Raw genomic sequence first — 7,776 nt, forward strand, 5'->3', positions numbered from 1 at the left:
GGAATGAATCCACCTTAGTGATGGTGGCGTTTCCTTCTTGAGGAACCAATGATGTCCTTGAGCTCTTCTATGTCTCTTCCTTGTCTTTGTTGCTCCTCCCTCATTGCTTTTTGATCTTCTCTTATTTCATGAAGCATGATGGAGTGTTCTTGATGTTCCACCCTTAGTTGTCCCATATTGGAACTCAATTCTCCTAGGGAGGTGTTGATTTGCTCCCAATAGTTTTGTGGAGGAAAATGCATTTGAGGCATCTCAGGGATCTCATGGAAATGAGCTTCTTGCGCCTCTTGAGCTCCATGACTGGGCTCTCTAGCTTGCTCCATCTTTTTCTTAGTGATGGGCTTGTCCTCTTTGATGAGGATATCTCCCTCTATGTCAATCCCAGCTGAATTGCATAGGTGGCAAATGAGGTGAGGAAAGGCTAACCTTGCCATAGTGGAGGACTTGTCAGCCACCTTGTAGAGTTCTTGAGGTATAATCTCATGAACTTCCACCTCTTCTCCAATCATGATGCTATGGATCATGATGGCCCGGTCTATAGTAACTTCAGACCGGTTGCTAGTGGGAATGATTAAGCATTGAATGAACTCCAACCATCCTCTAGCTACAGGCTTGAGGTCCAATCTTCTTAGTTGAACCGGCTTGCCTTTGGAGTCAACCTTCCATTGAGCTCCTTCTACACATATGTCCATAAGGACTTGGTCCAACCTTTGATCAAAGTTGACTCTCCTTGTGTAGGGGCGTGCGTTCTCTTCCATGTATGGCAAGTTGAATGCCAACCTCACATTTTCCGGACTAAAATCTAAGTATTTCCCCCGAACCATTGTAACATAGTTCTTTGGATCCGGGTTCTTACTTTGATCATGGTTCTTGGTGATCCATGCATTGGCATAGAACTCTTGAACCATTAGGATGCCGACTTGTTGGATGGGATTTGTTAGAACTTCCCAACCTCTTCTTTGAATTTCATGTCGGATCTCCGGATACTCATTTCTTTTGAGTTTGAAAGGGACCTCGGGGATCACCTTTTTCTTGGCCACAACATCATAGAAGTGGTCTTGATGGGCTTTGGAGATGAACCTTTCCATCTCCCATGACTCGGATGTGGAAGCTTTTATCTTCCCTTTCCCTCTTCTAGAGGATTCTCTGGTCTTAGATGCCATCAATGGTAATGGAAAAACAAAAAGCTTATGCTTTTACCACACCAAACTTAGAATATTGCTCGCCCTCGAGCAATAAACAAAAGAATAGAAGAAGAAGAAGAAGAAATATGGAGAGGGAGAGGGAGATGTGGTTTCGGCCAAGAGGAGTGTAGATGGGTTGTGTTGTGTGAATTTGAAGAAGAATGGAGGGCTTTATATATGGAAGGGAGGGGGGAAGGTTTCGGCCATATGGGTGGGTTTGGGTGGGAAATTGTTTTTGAATTTTGAAGGTAGGTGGGTTTTATGAGGTAGGTTTATGGGGAAGAGTGGATGGATGTGAGTGGTGAAGAGGTGATGGGGAAGAGAGTTTGAGGTGATTGGTGAAGGGTTTTTGGGAAAGAGTGTTTATGGGGTTGTGTGAAAGAGAGTGGTGAGAAGAAGTGAGTGGAGGTAGGTGGGGATCCTGTGGGGTACACAGATCCTGAGTGGATCCTGAGGGGTCCACAGATCCTGAGGTGTTCAAAGATTTACATCCCTGCACCCATTAGGCATGTAAAAATGCCTTTGTACCCAACTCTGGGCGTTCAGCGCCAGGTTGGTGGCCATTTTGGGCGTTCAACGCCCATTTGTGTGCCATTTCTGGCGTTGAACGCCAGAACCATGCCTGTTCTGGCGTTCAGCGCCCAGAAGCTGCCCATTTTGGGCGTTCAGCGCCAGAACCATGCTCTGTTCTGGCGCTGAACGCCAGACAGATGCTCCTCCAGGGTGTGATTTTTCTTCTGCTGTTTTTGATTCCGTTTTCAATTTTTATATTTATTTTGTGACTCCACATGATCATGAACCTAAGAAAACATGAAAAACAATAAAAATAAGAATTAGATAAACATTGGGTTGCCTCCCAACAAGCGCTTCTTTAATGTCAATAGCTTGACAGTGGGCTCTCATGGAGCCTCACAGATGTGCAGAACTTTGTTGAGACTCTCCAACACCAAACTTAGAGTTTGGATATGGGAGTTCAACACCAAACTTAGAGTTTGGTTGTGGCCTTCCAACACCAAACTTAGAGTTTGACTGTGGGGGCTCTGGTTGACTCTGCTTGGAGAGAAGCTTTTTCTGCTTCCTCTCCATGGTTGCAGAGGGAGATCCTTGAGTTTTAAACACAAGGGAGTTCTCATTCCATTGAAGGAATATTTCACCTCTGTCAACATCAATCACAGCTCTTGCTGTGGCCAGGAAAGGTCTTCCTAGGATGATGGATTCATCCTCTTCCTTTCCTGTCTCCAGGACTATGAAATCAGCAGGGATGTAAAGGCCTTCAACCTTTACTAACACGTCCTCTACTTGTCCATAAGCCTGTTTTCTTGAGCTGTCTGCCATCTCTAGTGAGATTTTAGCAGCTTGCACCCCATAGATTCCCAGTTTCTCTATTACAGAGAGGGGCATGAGGTTTATTCCTGAACCAAGGTCACACAGAGCCTTAAAGATCATGGTGCCTATGGTACAGGGTATTATGAACTTTCCAGGATCCTGTCTCTTCTGAGGCAATGTCAGTTGATCCAGATCACTTAGTTCATTGATAAATAAGGGAGGTTCAACTTCCCAAGCATCAATGCCAAATAATTTGGCATTCAGCTTCATGATTGCACCAAGAAACTTGGCAGTTTGCTCTTCAGTAACATCCTCATTCTCTTCAGAAGAGGAATACTCATCAGAGCTCATGAAGGGCATAAGGAGGTTCAATGAGATCTCTATGGTCTCTAGATGAGCCTCAGAGTCCCTTGGTTCCTCAGAGGGAAACTCCTTATTGACCACTGGACGTCCCAGGAGGTCTTCCTCCTTGGGATTCACGTCTTCTCCTCTCCTCACAGGTTCGGCCATGGCGCTTATGTCAATGGCCTTGCACTCTCCTTTTGGATTCTCTTCTGTATTGCTTGGGAGAGTACTAGGAGGGATTTCAGTGATCCTTTTACTCAGCTGGCCCACTTGTGCTTCCAGATTTCTAATGGAAGACCTTGTTTCATTCATGAAACTTACAGTGGCCTTAGATAGATCAGAGACTAGATTTGCTAAATTAGAAGCATTTTGTTCAGAGTTCTCTGTCTGTTGCTGAGTTGATGATGGGAAAGGCTTGCTATTGCTAAACCTGTTTCTTCCACCATTATTAAAGCCTTGTTGGGGCTTTTAATCCTTCCATGAGAAATTTGGATGATTTCTCCATGTTGAGTTATAGGTGTTTCCATAAGGTTCACCTAAGTAATTTACCTCTGCTATTGCAGGGTTCTCAGGATCATAAGCTTCTTCTTCATAAGAAGCCTCTTGAGTACTGTTGGATGCAGCTTGCATTCCATGCAGACTCTGAGAGATCATATTGACTTGCTGAGTCAATATTTTGTTCTGAGCCAATATGGCATTCAGAGTATCAACATCAAGAACTCCCTTCTTCATAGGCGTCCCATTATTCACAGGATTCCTTTCAGAAGTGTACATGAACTGGTTATTAGCAACCATGTCAATGAGTTCTTGAGCTTCTGCAGGCGTTTTCTTTAGGTGAATGGATCCACCTGCAGAAGTGTCCAGTGACATCTTTGATAGCTCAGATAAACCATCATAGAATATATCCAGGATGGTCCATTCTGAAAGCATGTCAGAAGGACACTTTTTGGTCAACTGTTTGTATCTTTCCCAAGCTTCATAGAGGGATTCACCTTCTTTCTGTCTGAAGGTTTGAACATCAGCTCTAAGCTTGCTCAGCTTTTGAGGAGGAAAGTACTTGGCTAAGAAAGCCGTGACCAGCTTATCCCAAGAGTTCAGGCTGTCTTTGGGTTGAGAATCCAACCATAATCTAGCTCTGTCTCTTACAGCAAAAGGGAAAAGCATGAGCCTGTAGACTTCAGGATCTACTCCATTAGTCTTAACAGTATCACATATCTGCAAGAATTCAGTTAAGAACTGAAAAGGATCTTCAGATGGAAGTCCATGAAACTTGTAGTTCTGCTGCATCAGAGAAACTAATTGAGGTTTCAGCTCAAAATTGTTTGCTCCAATGGCAGGAATGGAGATGCTTCTTCCATGTAAATTGGAATTAGGTGCAGTAAAGTCACCAAGCATCTTCCTTACATTATTATTATTTTCGGCTGCCATCTCCTCTTCCTGTTCGAAAATTTCTGAAAGGTTTTCTCTGGATTATTGTATTTTAGCTTCTCTTAATTTTCTCTTCAGAGTCCTTTCAGGTTCTGGATCTGCTTCCACAAGAATGTTCTTATCCTTGCTCCTGCTCATATGACAAAGAAGAAGGCACAGAAAAATAATAATAATAATGGAGATCCTTTATACCACAGTATAGGGATCCCTGTGTGAGTGGAAGAAGATGGGGAGACAAAGAATGTAATATAATGGAAGAAACACAACTGTGAGGATGGAAGAGAGGTGAGATGAGATGTTAGGATATGAATGAATAAATAGAATGAGATGGGGGAGGGATAATTTTCGAAAATTATTTTGAAAAAGAGTTAGTGATTTTCGAAAATGGTTTTTGAAAAATGTTAGTAATTTTCGAAAATTTTTGAAATCAAAAATAAAAAATAAAAATAATTAGTTAATTAAAAAGAAATTTTTGAAAAAGAGGGAAGATATTTTCGAAAATTAGAGAGAGAGAGTTAGTTAGGTAGTTTTGAAAAAGTTAAGAAACAAACAAAAAGTTAGTTAGTTAGTTGAAACAAATTTTGAAAAGATAGGAAGTTAGGAAGTTAGAAAAGATATTTTGAAAAGATATTTTTGAAAAAGATAAGATAAGAAGATATTTTTGAAAAGATATGATAGAAATTAGTTTTGAAAAATATTTGATTTTTAAAATCTCAATTAATGACTTGATTCATAAGAAATCACAAGATATGATTCTAGAACTTAAAGTTTGAATCTTTCTTAACAAGCAAGTAACAAACTTCAAATTTTTGAATCAAAACATTAATTGATTATGTTATTTTCGAAAATTTGATATAAAAATAAGAAAAAGATTTTTGAAAAATATTTTTGGAATTTTCGAAAATAACTAAGAATTTTGAAAAAGATTTGATTTTTGAAAAAAAGATTTTGAAAAAGATAAGATTTTCAAATTGAAAATTTGATTTGACTCATAAGAAACAACTTGATTTTAAAAATTTTTGAAAAAGTCAACTCAAATTTTCGAATTTGATGAGAGAAAAAGGGAAAGATATATATTTTTTTTTTTGAATTTTTATGATGCAAGAGAAAAACAAGAAAAATGATGCAATGCATGAAATTTTTAGATCAAAACAATGAATGCATGCAAGAATGCTATGAATGTCAAGATGAACACCAAGAACACTTTGAATGTCATGATGAACATCAAGAACATATTTTTGAAAAATTTTTAATGCAACGAAAACATGCAAGACACCAAACTTAGAATTCTTTAACGTTTAGACACTAAGAATTCAAGAATGCATATGAAAAACATGAAAAGATACAAAACAAAAAATCATCAAGATCAAACAAGAAGATTTACCAAGAACAACTTGAAGATCATGAAGAACACTATGAATGCATGATATTTTCGAAAAAATGCAAGATGCATATGCAATTGACACCAAACTTATAACATGACTCAAGACTCAAACAAGAAACAGAAAAATATTTTTGATTTTTATGATTTTCTAATTTTTTTTGGATTTTTTTCGAAAATTATATGAAAAAGAAAAATAAGGATTCCAAAATTTTTAATATGAATTCCAGGAATCTTGCATTCTTAGTCTAAAGCTTTAGTCCAGGAATTAGACATGGCTCACTGGCCAGCCAAGCTTTCAAAGAAAGCTCCAGTCCAAAACACTAGACATGGCCAATGGCCAACCAAGCTTCAGCATTTAACACGAGAGTATATTGCTCTTGATAACAAATTGCAAGCCTCAGTCCAAATAAATTTAGACATGGCTTTACAGCCAGCCAGGCTTTACATGCTTCATGAAACACTAGAATTCATTCTTAAAAATTTTGAATAAATTTTTTTTTTTTGAAAGCATTTTTATTTTTTTCGAAAACAGATGAGAAAATTTTAGAAATATTTTTGAAAAATTTTTGAAAACAAAACAAAAAGAAAATTACCTAATCTGAGCAACAAGATGAACCGTCAGTTGTCCAAACTCGAACAATCCCCGGCAACGGCGCCAAAAACTTGGTGCACGAAATTGTGATATCTAGGCTCGAACAATCCCTGGCAACGTGAGCAACTTGGTACGCGTAATCGTGATTACACTTTAATGATGTAAAATTCATGGCTCTTTCTTTCCCTGGCAATGGCGCCAAGAACATGGTGCCAATACCATGGTTCACAACTTCGATACAACTAACCAGCAAGTGCACTGGGTCGTCCAAGTAATACCTTACATGAGTAAGGGTCGAATCCCACGGAGATTGTTGGTATGAAGCAAGCTATGGTCACCTTGTAAATCTCAGTCAGGCAGATGTAAAGTGGTAATGGTGTTTTCGAATATGATATAATAAAATAGGGATAGAGATACTTATGTAATTCATTGGTAGAAATTTCAGACAAGCGAATGGAGATGCTTTTCGTTCCTCTGAACCTCTGCTTTCCTGCTATCTTCATCCAATCAGTCTTACTCCTTTCCATGGCTGGCTTTATGCAAGGGCATCACCGTTGTCAGAGTGGCTACATCCCTTCCTCTCAGTGAATAATATGCTCACGCACCCTGTCACGGCACGGCTATTCATCTGTCGGTTCCCGATCATGCTGGAATAGGATTCACCCTCCTTTTGCGTCTGTCACTAACGCCCAACAATCGCGAGTTTGAAGCTCGTCACAGTCATTCAATCATTGAATCCTACTCGGAATACCACAGACAAGGTTTAGACTTTCCGGATTCTCTTGAATGCCGCCATCATTCTAGCTTACGCCACGAAGATTCCGGTTAAGAGATCTAAGAGATATTCATTCTAGCTTATTTCATGTAGAACGGAAGTGTTTGTCAGGCACGTGTTCATAGGGGAGATAGTGATGAGCGTCACACATAATCATCACCTTCATCACTTTCTTGGGTGCGAATGGATATCTTAGAAGCGAAATAAGATGAATTGAATAGAAAACAGTAGTACTTTGCATTAATCTTTGAGGAACAGCAGAGCTCCACACCTTAATCTATGGAGTACAGAAACTCTACCGTATGAAAATACATAAGTGAAGGTCCAGGCATGGCCGAGATGGCCAGCCCCCAAAACGTGATCTAAGATAGCATACAACTGATCAAAGATTCCTAATACAATAGTAAAAGGTCCTATTTATAATAAACTAGTCACTAGGGTTTACATGAGTAAGTAATTGATGCATAAATCCACTTCCTGGGCCCACTTGGTGTGTGTTTGGGCTGAGCCTGAGTGTTGCACGTGTAGAGGTCTTTTGTGGAGTTGAACGCCAGTATTTGTGCCAGTTTGGGCGTTCAACTCTGGTTTTGGATCCTTTTCTGGCGCTGGACGCCAGATTTGGGCAGAGAGCTGGCGTTGAACGCCAGTTTACGTCGTCTATTCTTGGCCAAAGTATGGACTATTATATATTTCTGGAAAGCCCTGGATGTCTACTTTCCAACGCAATTGGAAGTGCGCCATT

General features: G+C 39.7%; 1 non-coding gene across 1 annotated transcript; it reads left to right on the forward strand.

Moving 5' to 3' along the window:
- Positions 1–3,779: 3,779 nt before the first annotated feature.
- Positions 3,780–3,887, forward strand: LOC112787411 (small nucleolar RNA R71). Its single transcript, XR_003194826.1, has one exon. It is a non-coding gene; the product is annotated as a small nucleolar RNA R71 (small nucleolar RNA).
- The last annotated feature ends 3,889 nt before the right edge of the window (positions 3,888–7,776 follow it).

The sequence above is a fragment of the Arachis hypogaea genome, chromosome 20, assembly GCF_003086295.3.
Source record: "Arachis hypogaea cultivar Tifrunner chromosome 20, arahy.Tifrunner.gnm2.J5K5, whole genome shotgun sequence".
In the NCBI taxonomy this organism is placed as follows: Eukaryota; Viridiplantae; Streptophyta; class Magnoliopsida; order Fabales; family Fabaceae; genus Arachis; species Arachis hypogaea.